Below are 14,317 nucleotides of genomic sequence, written 5' to 3'. Positions count from 1 at the left end.
CTCCCCGCGCCGTCCTCGAGGAACTGGCGGTTGCGGAAGGAAGCGCTTTCGTCAAATGCGGCCGAAAACTAACATTTTGTGTGTTGGGAGAAAAGCCGAACGCGAATTCTGCCGTGCTCCTACATTAGATGAGCGCCAACGGCCATACCATGATGAATACACCGGTTCTCGTCCGATCACCGAAGTTAAGCATCATCGGGCCCGGCTAGTACTTGGATGGGTGACCGCCTGGGAAACCCGGGTGCTGTTGGCTCCCTTCCTGTTTTTTTTTTTTTGTAATGTCGCCAGCCCAATTTTCAAACTACCTTTCTGTTGTGACAAAGATGCTTCCTTAAGCCTTTTAAACTACTGTAATGGTACGAAAATGCAGTAATTAACTCAGTTTGAGGGAGAATGTGCTAACCAAGTTTGCCAAGAAGACTTTGAAAACGACAAAACAGTACGAATCGGCAGGTGATTTCTGAAATACGTCACCGCCTATTCTTGTGTAGGAGTGTAGAGTTCCAAATTTGATTTGTAACCACGAATTTATTCCTTAGTCGTCTCGTCTCGTCTCGTCTCGTCTCGTCCCGCAGACGTTTGTCGTGCTTGCGCTGTCATATGGACCACGACCCGAGCGGTAGCGAGCGGCAGTCGAGCAAAGTCGGGACAAGTCGGGACGGGGTCAGGGACAGGGATAGGAATGGTGCGAATGCACTGCAAACTACGCAGACACCTGGTGTGAGGCGAGGCGAGGCGAGGCGAGGAAGCCCACATCGTACCAGTGGGCCCTCCAGCACGACACTGCCACACCCCGCACAGGCCCTCCGCTGAACACCAGGGACAAGATTCGTCCTCCGCTAGTGTCGAAGGCCGCACGCACCCAGCGAATGACAGGGGGTGCAACGAGCAGCAGTGCGTCTCACACACGCGGCGGTGCGCCCGCCAATTCGGCCGTCACTCTGCTGGGACGCCGGGCGCGCCTCCCCGCGCCGTCCTCGAGGAACTGGCGGTTGCGGAAGGAAGCGCTTTCGTCAAATGCGGCCGAAAACTAACATTTTGTGTGTTGGGAGAAAAGCCGAACGCGAATTCTGCCGTACTCCTACATTAGATGAGCGCCAACGGCCATACCATGATGAATACACCGGTTCTCGTCCGATCACCGAAGTTAAGCATCATCGGGCCCGGCTAGTACTTGGATGGGTGACCGCCTGGGAAACCCGGGTGCTGTTGGCTCCCTTCCTGTTTTTTTTTTTTTTTTTGTAATGTCGCCAGCCCAATTTTCAAACTACCTTTCTGTTGTGACAAAGATGCTTCCTTAAGCCTTTTAAACTACTGTAATGGTACGAAAATGCAGTAATTAACTCAGTTTGAGGGAGAATGTGCTAACCAAGTTTGCCAAGAAGACTTTGAAAACGACAAAACAGTACGAATCGGCAGGTGATTTCTGAAATACGTCACCGCCTATTCTTGTGTAGGAGTGTAGAGTTCCAAATTTGATTTGTAACCACGAATTTATTCCTTAGTCGTCTCGTCTCGTCTCGTCTCGTCCCGCAGACGTTTGTCGTGCTTGCGCTGTCATATGGACCACGACCCGAGCGGCAGCGAGCGGCAGTCGAGCAAAGTCGGGACAAGTCGGGACGGGGTCAGGGACAGGGATAGGAATGGTGCGAATGCACTGCAAACTACGCAGACACCTGGTGTGAGGCGAGGCGAGGCGAGGCGAGGAAGCCCACATCGTACCAGTGGGCCCTCCAGCACGACACTGCCACACCCCGCACAGGCCCTCCGCTGAACACCAGGGACAAGATTCGTCCTCCGCTAGTGTCGAAGGCCGCACGCACCCAGCGAATGACAGGGGGTGCAACGAGCAGCAGTGCGTCTCACACACGCGGCGGTGCGCCCGCCAATTCGGCCGTCACTCTGCTGGGACGCCGGGCGCGCCTCCCCGCGCCGTCCTCGAGGAACTGGCGGTTGCGGAAGGAAGCGCTTTCGTCAAATGCGGCCGAAAACTAACATTTTGTGTGTTGGGAGAAAAGCCGAACGCGAATTCTGCCGTACTCCTACATTAGATGAGCGCCAACGGCCATACCATGATGAATACACCGGTTCTCGTCCGATCACCGAAGTTAAGCATCATCGGGCCCGGCTAGTACTTGGATGGGTGACCGCCTGGGAAACCCGGGTGCTGTTGGCTCCCTTCCTGTTTTTTTTTTTTTTTTTGTAATGTCGCCAGCCCAATTTTCAAACTACCTTTCTGTTGTGACAAAGATGCTTCCTTAAGCCTTTTAAACTACTGTAATGGTACGAAAATGCAGTAATTAACTCAGTTTGAGGGAGAATGTGCTAACCAAGTTTGCCAAGAAGACTTTGAAAACGACAAAACAGTACGAATCGGCAGGTGATTTCTGAAATACGTCACCGCCTATTCTTGTGTAGGAGTGTAGAGTTCCAAATTTGATTTGTAACCACGAATTTATTCCTTAGTCGTCTCGTCTCGTCTCGTCTCGTCCCGCAGACGTTTGTCGTGCTTGCGCTGTCATATGGACCACGACCCGAGCGGCAGCGAGCGGCAGTCGAGCAAAGTCGGGACAAGTCGGGACGGGGTCAGGGACAGGGATAGGAATGGTGCGAATGCACTGCAAACTACGCAGACACCTGGTGTGAGGCGAGGCGAGGCGAGGCGAGGAAGCCCACATCGTACCAGTGGGCCCTCCAGCACGACACTGCCACACCCCGCACAGGCCCTCCGCTGAACACCAGGGACAAGATTCGTCCTCCGCTAGTGTCGAAGGCCGCACGCACCCAGCGAATGACAGGGGGTGCAACGAGCAGCAGTGCGTCTCACACACGCGGCGGTGCGCCCGCCAATTCGGCCGTCACTCTGCTGGGACGCCGGGCGCGCCTCCCCGCGCCGTCCTCGAGGAACTGGCGGTTGCGGAAGGAAGCGCTTTCGTCAAATGCGGCCGAAAACTAACATTTTGTGTGTTGGGAGAAAAGCCGAACGCGAATTCTGCCGTGCTCCTACATTAGATGAGCGCCAACGGCCATACCATGATGAATACACCGGTTCTCGTCCGATCACCGAAGTTAAGCATCATCGGGCCCGGCTAGTACTTGGATGGGTGACCGCCTGGGAAACCCGGGTGCTGTTGGCTCCCTTCCTGTTTTTTTTTTTTTTTTGTAATGTCGCCAGCCCAATTTTCAAACTACCTTTCTGTTGTGACAAAGATGCTTCCTTAAGCCTTTTAAACTACTGTAATGGTACGAAAATGCAGTAATTAACTCAGTTTGAGGGAGAATGTGCTAACCAAGTTTGCCAAGAAGACTTTGAAAACGACAAAACAGTACGAATCGGCAGGTGATTTCTGAAATACGTCACCGCCTATTCTTGTGTAGGAGTGTAGAGTTCCAAATTTGATTTGTAACCACGAATTTATTCCTTAGTCGTCTCGTCTCGTCTCGTCTCGTCTCGTCCCGCAGACGTTTGTCGTGCTTGCGCTGTCATATGGACCACGACCCGAGCGGCAGCGAGCGGCAGTCGAGCAAAGTCGGGACAAGTCGGGACGGGGTCAGGGACAGGGATAGGAATGGTGCGAATGCACTGCAAACTACGCAGACACCTGGTGTGAGGCGAGGCGAGGCGAGGCGAGGAAGCCCACATCGTACCAGTGGGCCCTCCAGCACGACACTGCCACACCCCGCACAGGCCCTCCGCTGAACACCAGGGACAAGATTCGTCCTCCGCTAGTGTCGAAGGCCGCACGCACCCAGCGAATGACAGGGGGTGCAACGAGCAGCAGTGCGTCTCACACACGCGGCGGTGCGCCCGCCAATTCGGCCGTCACTCTGCTGGGACGCCGGGCGCGCCTCCCCGCGCCGTCCTCGAGGAACTGGCGGTTGCGGAAGGAAGCGCTTTCGTCAAATGCGGCCGAAAACTAACATTTTGTGTGTTGGGAGAAAAGCCGAACGCGAATTCTGCCGTGCTCCTACATTAGATGAGCGCCAACGGCCATACCATGATGAATACACCGGTTCTCGTCCGATCACCGAAGTTAAGCATCATCGGGCCCGGCTAGTACTTGGATGGGTGACCGCCTGGGAAACCCGGGTGCTGTTGGCTCCCTTCCTGTTTTTTTTTTTTTGTAATGTCGCCAGCCCAATTTTCAAACTACCTTTCTGTTGTGACAAAGATGCTTCCTTAAGCCTTTTAAACTACTGTAATGGTACGAAAATGCAGTAATTAACTCAGTTTGAGGGAGAATGTGCTAACCAAGTTTGCCAAGAAGACTTTGAAAACGACAAAACAGTACGAATCGGCAGGTGATTTCTGAAATACGTCACCGCCTATTCTTGTGTAGGAGTGTAGAGTTCCAAATTTGATTTGTAACCACGAATTTATTCCTTAGTCGTCTCGTCTCGTCTCGTCTCGTCTCGTCCCGCAGACGTTTGTCGTGCTTGCGCTGTCATATGGACCACGACCCGAGCGGCAGCGAGCGGCAGTCGAGCAAAGTCGGGACAAGTCGGGACGGGGTCAGGGACAGGGATAGGAATGGTGCGAATGCACTGCAAACTACGCAGACACCTGGTGTGAGGCGAGGCGAGGCGAGGCGAGGAAGCCCACATCGTACCAGTGGGCCCTCCAGCACGACACTGCCACACCCCGCACAGGCCCTCCGCTGAACACCAGGGACAAGATTCGTCCTCCGCTAGTGTCGAAGGCCGCACGCACCCAGCGAATGACAGGGGGTGCAACGAGCAGCAGTGCGTCTCACACACGCGGCGGTGCGCCCGCCAATTCGGCCGTCACTCTGCTGGGACGCCGGGCGCGCCTCCCCGCGCCGTCCTCGAGGAACTGGCGGTTGCGGAAGGAAGCGCTTTCGTCAAATGCGGCCGAAAACTAACATTTTGTGTGTTGGGAGAAAAGCCGAACGCGAATTCTGCCGTGCTCCTACATTAGATGAGCGCCAACGGCCATACCATGATGAATATACCGGTTCTCGTCCGATCACCGAAGTTAAGCATCATCGGGCCCGGCTAGTACTTGGATGGGTGACCGCCTGGGAAACCCGGGTGCTGTTGGCTCCCTTCCTGTTTTTTTTTTTTTTTTTGTAATGTCGCCAGCCCAATTTTCAAACTACCTTTCTGTTGTGACAAAGATGCTTCCTTAAGCCTTTTAAACTACTGTAATGGTACGAAAATGCAGTAATTAACTCAGTTTGAGGGAGAATGTGCTAACCAAGTTTGCCAAGAAGACTTTGAAAACGACAAAACAGTACGAATCGGCAGGTGATTTCTGAAATACGTCACCGCCTATTCTTGTGTAGGAGTGTAGAGTTCCAAATTTGATTTGTAACCACGAATTTATTCCTTAGTCGTCTCGTCTCGTCTCGTCTCGTCTCGTCCCGCAGACGTTTGTCGTGCTTGCGCTGTCATATGGACCACGACCCGAGCGGCAGCGAGCGGCAGTCGAGCAAAGTCGGGACAAGTCGGGACGGGGTCAGGGACAGGGATAGGAATGGTGCGAATGCACTGCAAACTACGCAGACACCTGGTGTGAGGCGAGGCGAGGCGAGGCGAGGAAGCCCACATCGTACTAGTGGGCCCTCCAGCACGACACTGCCACACCCCGCACAGGCCCTCCGCTGAACACCAGGGACAAGATTCGTCCTCCGCTAGTGTCGAAGGCCGCACGCACCCAGCGAATGACAGGGGGTGCAACGAGCAGCAGTGCGTCTCACACACGCGGCGGTGCGCCCGCCAATTCGGCCGTCACTCTGCTGGGACGCCGGGCGCGCCTCCCCGCGCCGTCCTCGAGGAACTGGCGGTTGCGGAAGGAAGCGCTTTCGTCAAATGCGGCCGAAAACTAACATTTTGTGTGTTGGGAGAAAAGCCGAACGCGAATTCTGCCGTGCTCCTACATTAGATGAGCGCCAACGGCCATACCATGATGAATACACCGGTTCTCGTCCGATCACCGAAGTTAAGCATCATCGGGCCCGGCTAGTACTTGGATGGGTGACCGCCTGGGAAACCCGGGTGCTGTTGGCTCCCTTCCTGTTTTTTTTTTTTGTAATGTCGCCAGCCCAATTTTCAAACTACCTTTCTGTTGTGACAAAGATGCTTCCTTAAGCCTTTTAAACTACTGTAATGGTACGAAAATGCAGTAATTAACTCAGTTTGAGGGAGAATGTGCTAACCAAGTTTGCCAAGAAGACTTTGAAAACGACAAAACACTGCGAATCGGCAGGTGATTTCTGAAATACGTCACCGCCTATTCTTGTGTAGGAGTGTAGAGTTCCAAATTTGATTTGTAACCACGAATTTATTCCTTAGTCGTCTCGTCTCGTCTCGTCTCGTCTCGTCCCGCAGACGTTTGTCGTGCTTGCGCTGTCATATGGACCACGACCCGAGCGGCAGCGAGCGGCAGTCGAGCAAAGTCGGGACAAGTCGGGACGGGGTCAGGGACAGGGATAGGAATGGTGCGAATGCACTGCAAACTACGCAGACACCTGGTGTGAGGCGAGGCGAGGCGAGGCGAGGAAGCCCACATCGTACCAGTGGGCCCTCCAGCACGACACTGCCACACCCCGCACAGGCCCTCCGCTGAACACCAGGGACAAGATTCGTCCTCCGCTAGTGTCGAAGGCCGCACGCACCCAGCGAATGACAGGGGGTGCAACGAGCAGCAGTGCGTCTCACACACGCGGCGGTGCGCCCGCCAATTCGGCCGTCACTCTGCTGGGACGCCGGGCGCGCCTCCCCGCGCCGTCCTCGAGGAACTGGCGGTTGCGGAAGGAAGCGCTTTCGTCAAATGCGGCCGAAAACTAACATTTTGTGTGTTGGGAGAAAAGCCGAACGCGAATTCTGCCGTGCTCCTACATTAGATGAGCGCCAACGGCCATACCATGGTGAATACACCGGTTCTCGTCCGATCACCGAAGTTAAGCATCATCGGGCCCGGCTAGTACTTGGATGGGTGACCGCCTGGGAAACCCGGGTGCTGTTGGCTCCCTTCCTGTTTTTTTTTTTTGTAATGTCGCCAGCCCAATTTTCAAACTACCTTTCTGTTGTGACAAAGATGCTTCCTTAAGCCTTTTAAACTACTGTAATGGTACGAAAATGCAGTAATTAACTCAGTTTGAGGGAGAATGTGCTAACCAAGTTTGCCAAGAAGACTTTGAAAACGACAAAACACTGCGAATCGGCAGGTGATTTCTGAAATACGTCACCGCCTATTCTTGTGTAGGAGTGTAGAGTTCCAAATTTGATTTGTAACCACGAATTTATTCCTTAGTCGTCTCGTCTCGTCTCGTCTCGTCTCGTCCCGCAGACGTTTGTCGTGCTTGCGCTGTCATATGGACCACGACCCGAGCGGCAGCGAGCGGCAGTCGAGCAAAGTCGGGACAAGTCGGGACGGGGTCAGGGACAGGGATAGGAATGGTGCGAATGCACTGCAAACTACGCAGACACCTGGTGTGAGGCGAGGCGAGGCGAGGCGAGGAAGCCCACATCGTACCAGTGGGCCCTCCAGCACGACACTGCCACACCCCGCACAGGCCCTCCGCTGAACACCAGGGACAAGATTCGTCCTCCGCTAGTGTCGAAGGCCGCACGCACCCAGCGAATGACAGGGGGTGCAACGAGCAGCAGTGCGTCTCACACACGCGGCGGTGCGCCCGCCAATTCGGCCGTCACTCTGCTGGGACGCCGGGCGCGCCTCCCCGCGCCGTCCTCGAGGAACTGGCGGTTGCGGAAGGAAGCGCTTTCGTCAAATGCGGCCGAAAACTAACATTTTGTGTGTTGGGAGAAAAGCCGAACGCGAATTCTGCCGTGCTCCTACATTAGATGAGCGCCAACGGCCATACCATGATGAATACACCGGTTCTCGTCCGATCACCGAAGTTAAGCATCATCGGGCCCGGCTAGTACTTGGATGGGTGACCGCCTGGGAAACCCGGGTGCTGTTGGCTCCCTTCCTGTTTTTTTTTTTTTTTGTAATGTCGCCAGCCCAATTTTCAAACTACCTTTCTGTTGTGACAAAGATGCTTCCTTAAGCCTTTTAAACTACTGTAATGGTACGAAAATGCAGTAATTAACTCAGTTTGAGGGAGAATGTGCTAACCAAGTTTGCCAAGAAGACTTTGAAAACGACAAAACAGTACGAATCGGCAGGTGATTTCTGAAATACGTCACCGCCTATTCTTGTGTAGGAGTGTAGAGTTCCAAATTTGATTTGTAACCACGAATTTATTCCTTAGTCGTCTCGTCTCGTCTCGTCTCGTCTCGTCCCGCAGACGTTTGTCGTGCTTGCGCTGTCATATGGACCACGACCCGAGCGGCAGCGAGCGGCAGTCGAGCAAAGTCGGGACAAGTCGGGACGGGGTCAGGGACAGGGATAGGAATGGTGCGAATGCACTGCAAACTACGCAGACACCTGGTGTGAGGCGAGGCGAGGCGAGGCGAGGAAGCCCACATCGTACCAGTGGGCCCTCCAGCACGACACTGCCACACCCCGCACAGGCCCTCCGCTGAACACCAGGGACAAGATTCGTCCTCCGCTAGTGTCGAAGGCCGCACGCACCCAGCGAATGACAGGGGGTGCAACGAGCAGCAGTGCGTCTCACACACGCGGCGGTGCGCCCGCCAATTCGGCCGTCACTCTGCTGGGACGCCGGGCGCGCCTCCCCGCGCCGTCCTCGAGGAACTGGCGGTTGCGGAAGGAAGCGCTTTCGTCAAATGCGGCCGAAAACTAACATTTTGTGTGTTGGGAGAAAAGCCGAACGCGAATTCTGCCGTGCTCCTACATTAGATGAGCGCCAACGGCCATACCATGATGAATATACCGGTTCTCGTCCGATCACCGAAGTTAAGCATCATCGGGCCCGGCTAGTACTTGGATGGGTGACCGCCTGGGAAACCCGGGTGCTGTTGGCTCCCTTCCTGTTTTTTTTTTTTTTTTTGTAATGTCGCCAGCCCAATTTTCAAACTACCTTTCTGTTGTGACAAAGATGCTTCCTTAAGCCTTTTAAACTACTGTAATGGTACGAAAATGCAGTAATTAACTCAGTTTGAGGGAGAATGTGCTAACCAAGTTTGCCAAGAAGACTTTGAAAACGACAAAACAGTACGAATCGGCAGGTGATTTCTGAAATACGTCACCGCCTATTCTTGTGTAGGAGTGTAGAGTTCCAAATTTGATTTGTAACCACGAATTTATTCCTTAGTCGTCTCGTCTCGTCTCGTCTCGTCTCGTCCCGCAGACGTTTGTCGTGCTTGCGCTGTCATATGGACCACGACCCGAGCGGCAGCGAGCGGCAGTCGAGCAAAGTCGGGACAAGTCGGGACGGGGTCAGGGACAGGGATAGGAATGGTGCGAATGCACTGCAAACTACGCAGACACCTGGTGTGAGGCGAGGCGAGGCGAGGCGAGGAAGCCCACATCGTACCAGTGGGCCCTCCAGCACGACACTGCCACACCCCGCACAGGCCCTCCGCTGAACACCAGGGACAAGATTCGTCCTCCGCTAGTGTCGAAGGCCGCACGCACCCAGCGAATGACAGGGGGTGCAACGAGCAGCAGTGCGTCTCACACACGCGGCGGTGCGCCCGCCAATTCGGCCGTCACTCTGCTGGGACGCCGGGCGCGCCTCCCCGCGCCGTCCTCGAGGAACTGGCGGTTGCGGAAGGAAGCGCTTTCGTCAAATGCGGCCGAAAACTAACATTTTGTGTGTTGGGAGAAAAGCCGAACGCGAATTCTGCCGTGCTCCTACATTAGATGAGCGCCAACGGCCATACCATGATGAATACACCGGTTCTCGTCCGATCACCGAAGTTAAGCATCATCGGGCCCGGCTAGTACTTGGATGGGTGACCGCCTGGGAAACCCGGGTGCTGTTGGCTCCCTTCCTGTTTTTTTTTTTTTGTAATGTCGCCAGCCCAATTTTCAAACTACCTTTCTGTTGTGACAAAGATGCTTCCTTAAGCCTTTTAAACTACTGTAATGGTACGAAAATGCAGTAATTAACTCAGTTTGAGGGAGAATGTGCTAACCAAGTTTGCCAAGAAGACTTTGAAAACGACAAAACACTGCGAATCGGCAGGTGATTTCTGAAATACGTCACCGCCTATTCTTGTGTAGGAGTGTAGAGTTCCAAATTTGATTTGTAACCACGAATTTATTCCTTAGTCGTCTCGTCTCGTCTCGTCTCGTCTCGTCCCGCAGACGTTTGTCGTGCTTGCGATGTCATATGGACCACGACCCGAGCGGCAGCGAGCGGCAGTCGAGCAAAGTCGGGACAAGTCGGGACGGGGTCAGGGACAGGGATAGGAATGGTGCGAATGCACTGCAAACTACGCAGACACCTGGTGTGAGGCGAGGCGAGGCGAGGCGAGGAAGCCCACATCGTACCAGTGGGCCCTCCAGCACGACACTGCCACACCCCGCACAGGCCCTCCGCTGAACACCAGGGACAAGATTCGTCCTCCGCTAGTGTCGAAGGCCGCACGCACCCAGCGAATGACAGGGGGTGCAACGAGCAGCAGTGCGTCTCACACACGCGGCGGTGCGCCCGCCAATTCGGCCGTCACTCTGCTGGGACGCCGGGCGCGCCTCCCCGCGCCGTCCTCGAGGAACTGGCGGTTGCGGAAGGAAGCGCTTTCGTCAAATGCGGCCGAAAACTAACATTTTGTGTGTTGGGAGAAAAGCCGAACGCGAATTCTGCCGTGCTCCTACATTAGATGAGCGCCAACGGCCATACCATGATGAATACACCGGTTCTCGTCCGATCACCGAAGTTAAGCATCATCGGGCCCGGCTAGTACTTGGATGGGTGACCGCCTGGGAAACCCGGGTGCTGTTGGCTCCCTTCCTGTTTTTTTTTTTTTTTTGTAATGTCGCCAGCCCAATTTTCAAACTACCTTTCTGTTGTGACAAAGATGCTTCCTTAAGCCTTTTAAACTACTGTAATGGTACGAAAATGCAGTAATTAACTCAGTTTGAGGGAGAATGTGCTAACCAAGTTTGCCAAGAAGACTTTGAAAACGACAAAACAGTACGAATCGGCAGGTGATTTCTGAAATACGTCACCGCCTATTCTTGTGTAGGAGTGTAGAGTTCCAAATTTGATTTGTAACCACGAATTTATTCCTTAGTCGTCTCGTCTCGTCTCGTCTCGTCTCGTCCCGCAGACGTTTGTCGTGCTTGCGCTGTCATATGGACCACGACCCGAGCGGCAGCGAGCGGCAGTCGAGCAAAGTCGGGACAAGTCGGGACGGGGTCAGGGACAGGGATAGGAATGGTGCGAATGCACTGCAAACTACGCAGACACCTGGTGTGAGGCGAAGCGAGGCGAGGCGAGGAAGCCCACATCGTACCAGTGGGCCCTCCAGCACGACACTGCCACACCCCGCACAGGCCCTCCGCTGAACACCAGGGACAAGATTCGTCCTCCGCTAGTGTCGAAGGCCGCACGCACCCAGCGAATGACAGGGGGTGCAACGAGCAGCAGTGCGTCTCACACACGCGGCGGTGCGCCCGCCAATTCGGCCGTCACTCTGCTGGGACGCCGGGCGCGCCTCCCCGCGCCGTCCTCGAGGAACTGGCGGTTGCGGAAGGAAGCGCTTTCGTCAAATGCGGCCGAAAACTAACATTTTGTGTGTTGGGAGAAAAGCCGAACGCGAATTCTGCCGTGCTCCTACATTAGATGAGCGCCAACGGCCATACCATGATGAATACACCGGTTCTCGTCCGATCACCGAAGTTAAGCATCATCGGGCCCGGCTAGTACTTGGATGGGTGACCGCCTGGGAAACCCGGGTGCTGTTGGCTCCCTTCCTGTTTTTTTTTTTTTTGTAATGTCGCCAGCCCAATTTTCAAACTACCTTTCTGTTGTGACAAAGATGCTTCCTTAAGCCTTTTAAACTACTGTAATGGTACGAAAATGCAGTAATTAACTCAGTTTGAGGGAGAATGTGCTAACCAAGTTTGCCAAGAAGACTTTGAAAACGACAAAACAGTACGAATCGGCAGGTGATTTCTGAAATACGTCACCGCCTATTCTTGTGTAGGAGTGTAGAGTTCCAAATTTGATTTGTAACCACGAATTTATTCCTTAGTCGTCTCGTCTCGTCTCGTCTCGTCTCGTCCCGCAGACGTTTGTCGTGCTTGCGCTGTCATATGGACCACGACCCGAGCGGCAGCGAGCGGCAGTCGAGCAAAGTCGGGACAAGTCGGGACGGGGTCAGGGACAGGGATAGGAATGGTGCGAATGCACTGCAAACTACGCAGACACCTGGTGTGAGGCGAGGCGAGGCGAGGCGAGGAAGCCCACATCGTACCAGTGGGCCCTCCAGCACGACACTGCCACACCCCGCACAGGCCCTCCGCTGAACACCAGGGACAAGATTCGTCCTCCGCTAGTGTCGAAGGCCGCACGCACCCAGCGAATGACAGGGGGTGCAACGAGCAGCAGTGCGTCTCACACACGCGGCGGTGCGCCCGCCAATTCGGCCGTCACTCTGCTGGGACGCCGGGCGCGCCTCCCCGCGCCGTCCTCGAGGAACTGGCGGTTGCGGAAGGAAGCGCTTTCGTCAAATGCGGCCGAAAACTAACATTTTGTGTGTTGGGAGAAAAGCCGAACGCGAATTCTGCCGTGCTCCTACATTAGATGAGCGCCAACGGCCATACCATGATGAATACACCGGTTCTCGTCCGATCACCGAAGTTAAGCATCATCGGGCCCGGCTAGTACTTGGATGGGTGACCGCCTGGGAAACCCGGGTGCTGTTGGCTCCCTTCCTGTTTTTTTTTTTTTTTTTGTAATGTCGCCAGCCCAATTTTCAAACTACCTTTCTGTTGTGACAAAGATGCTTCCTTAAGCCTTTTAAACTACTGTAATGGTACGAAAATGCAGTAATTAACTCAGTTTGAGGGAGAATGTGCTAACCAAGTTTGCCAAGAAGACTTTGAAAACGACAAAACAGTACGAATCGGCAGGTGATTTCTGAAATACGTCACCGCCTATTCTTGTGTAGGAGTGTAGAGTTCCAAATTTGATTTGTAACCACGAATTTATTCCTTAGTCGTCTCGTCTCGTCTCGTCTCGTCTCGTCCCGCAGACGTTTGTCGTGCTTGCGCTGTCATATGGACCACGACCCGAGCGGCAGCGAGCGGCAGTCGAGCAAAGTCGGGACAAGTCGGGACGGGGTCAGGGACAGGGATAGGAATGGTGCGAATGCACTGCAAACTACGCAGACACCTGGTGTGAGGCGAGGCGAGGCGAGGCGAGGAAGCCCACATCGTACCAGTGGGCCCTCCAGCACGACACTGCCACACCCCGCACAGGCCCTCCGCTGAACACCAGGGACAAGATTCGTCCTCCGCTAGTGTCGAAGGCCGCACGCACCCAGCGAATGACAGGGGGTGCAACGAGCAGCAGTGCGTCTCACACACGCGGCGGTGCGCCCGCCAATTCGGCCGTCACTCTGCTGGGACGCCGGGCGCGCCTCCCCGCGCCGTCCTCGAGGAACTGGCGGTTGCGGAAGGAAGCGCTTTCGTCAAATGCGGCCGAAAACTAACATTTTGTGTGTTGGGAGAAAAGCCGAACGCGAATTCTGCCGTGCTCCTACATTAGATGAGCGCCAACGGCCATACCATGATGAATACACCGGTTCTCGTCCGATCACCGAAGTTAAGCATCATCGGGCCCGGCTAGTACTTGGATGGGTGACCGCCTGGGAAACCCGGGTGCTGTTGGCTCCCTTCCTGTTTTTTTTTTTTTTTTGTAATGTCGCCAGCCCAATTTTCAAACTACCTTTCTGTTGTGACAAAGATGCTTCCTTAAGCCTTTTAAACTACTGTAATGGTACGAAAATGCAGTAATTAACTCAGTTTGAGGGAGAATGTGCTAACCAAGTTTGCCAAGAAGACTTTGAAAACGACAAAACAGTACGAATCGGCAGGTGATTTCTGAAATACGTCACCGCCTATTCTTGTGTAGGAGTGTAGAGTTCCAAATTTGATTTGTAACCACGAATTTATTCCTTAGTCGTCTCGTCTCGTCTCGTCTCGTCTCGTCCCGCAGACGTTTGTCGTGCTTGCGCTGTCATATGGACCACGACCCGAGCGGCAGCGAGCGGCAGTCGAGCAAAGTCGGGACAAGTCGGGACGGGGTCAGGGACAGGGATAGGAATGGTGCGAATGCACTGCAAACTACGCAGACACCTGGTGTGAGGCGAAGCGAGGCGAGGCGAGGAAGCCCACATCGTACCAGTGGGCCCTCCAGCACGACACTGCCACACCCCGCACAGGCCCTCCGCTGAACACCAGGGACAAGAT

The 14,317-nt window shown here is 54.5% G+C and overlaps 15 non-coding genes across 15 annotated transcripts; all 15 read left to right on the top strand.

The window, feature by feature from the left end:
* Positions 1-134: 134 nt before the first annotated feature.
* LOC126089436 (5S ribosomal RNA) lies at positions 135-253 on the top strand. Its single transcript, XR_007520761.1, has one exon. It is a non-coding gene; the product is annotated as a 5S ribosomal RNA (ribosomal RNA).
* An 843-nt stretch (positions 254-1,096) lies between these two features.
* On the top strand, positions 1,097-1,215 carry LOC126089424 (5S ribosomal RNA). The gene has a single exon (XR_007520750.1). It is a non-coding gene; the product is annotated as a 5S ribosomal RNA (ribosomal RNA).
* Positions 1,216-2,057: 842 nt separating this feature from the next.
* On the top strand, positions 2,058-2,176 carry LOC126089412 (5S ribosomal RNA). Its single transcript, XR_007520739.1, has one exon. It is a non-coding gene; the product is annotated as a 5S ribosomal RNA (ribosomal RNA).
* An 842-nt stretch (positions 2,177-3,018) lies between these two features.
* LOC126089401 (5S ribosomal RNA) lies at positions 3,019-3,137 on the top strand. The gene has a single exon (XR_007520728.1). It is a non-coding gene; the product is annotated as a 5S ribosomal RNA (ribosomal RNA).
* Positions 3,138-3,983: 846 nt separating this feature from the next.
* Positions 3,984-4,102, top strand: LOC126089390 (5S ribosomal RNA). The gene has a single exon (XR_007520717.1). It is a non-coding gene; the product is annotated as a 5S ribosomal RNA (ribosomal RNA).
* Positions 4,103-4,945: 843 nt separating this feature from the next.
* Positions 4,946-5,064, top strand: LOC126089034 (5S ribosomal RNA). The gene has a single exon (XR_007520379.1). It is a non-coding gene; the product is annotated as a 5S ribosomal RNA (ribosomal RNA).
* An 847-nt stretch (positions 5,065-5,911) lies between these two features.
* LOC126089378 (5S ribosomal RNA) lies at positions 5,912-6,030 on the top strand. The gene has a single exon (XR_007520705.1). It is a non-coding gene; the product is annotated as a 5S ribosomal RNA (ribosomal RNA).
* An 842-nt stretch (positions 6,031-6,872) lies between these two features.
* On the top strand, positions 6,873-6,991 carry LOC126089015 (5S ribosomal RNA). The gene has a single exon (XR_007520360.1). It is a non-coding gene; the product is annotated as a 5S ribosomal RNA (ribosomal RNA).
* Positions 6,992-7,833: 842 nt separating this feature from the next.
* Positions 7,834-7,952, top strand: LOC126089366 (5S ribosomal RNA). The gene has a single exon (XR_007520694.1). It is a non-coding gene; the product is annotated as a 5S ribosomal RNA (ribosomal RNA).
* Positions 7,953-8,797: 845 nt separating this feature from the next.
* Positions 8,798-8,916, top strand: LOC126089033 (5S ribosomal RNA). The gene has a single exon (XR_007520378.1). It is a non-coding gene; the product is annotated as a 5S ribosomal RNA (ribosomal RNA).
* An 847-nt stretch (positions 8,917-9,763) lies between these two features.
* Positions 9,764-9,882, top strand: LOC126089355 (5S ribosomal RNA). The gene has a single exon (XR_007520683.1). It is a non-coding gene; the product is annotated as a 5S ribosomal RNA (ribosomal RNA).
* An 843-nt stretch (positions 9,883-10,725) lies between these two features.
* LOC126089344 (5S ribosomal RNA) lies at positions 10,726-10,844 on the top strand. Its single transcript, XR_007520672.1, has one exon. It is a non-coding gene; the product is annotated as a 5S ribosomal RNA (ribosomal RNA).
* An 846-nt stretch (positions 10,845-11,690) lies between these two features.
* LOC126089333 (5S ribosomal RNA) lies at positions 11,691-11,809 on the top strand. The gene has a single exon (XR_007520661.1). It is a non-coding gene; the product is annotated as a 5S ribosomal RNA (ribosomal RNA).
* An 844-nt stretch (positions 11,810-12,653) lies between these two features.
* On the top strand, positions 12,654-12,772 carry LOC126089321 (5S ribosomal RNA). The gene has a single exon (XR_007520650.1). It is a non-coding gene; the product is annotated as a 5S ribosomal RNA (ribosomal RNA).
* Positions 12,773-13,619: 847 nt separating this feature from the next.
* LOC126089310 (5S ribosomal RNA) lies at positions 13,620-13,738 on the top strand. Its single transcript, XR_007520639.1, has one exon. It is a non-coding gene; the product is annotated as a 5S ribosomal RNA (ribosomal RNA).
* Positions 13,739-14,317: the final 579 nt, after the last annotated feature.

Source organism: Schistocerca cancellata, chromosome 6 (assembly GCF_023864275.1).
Source record: "Schistocerca cancellata isolate TAMUIC-IGC-003103 chromosome 6, iqSchCanc2.1, whole genome shotgun sequence".
NCBI classification, from domain to species: Eukaryota; Metazoa; Arthropoda; class Insecta; order Orthoptera; family Acrididae; genus Schistocerca; species Schistocerca cancellata.
Note: the sequence above shows the minus strand (reverse complement) of the source record. Positions and strands in the feature narration are given on the sequence as shown.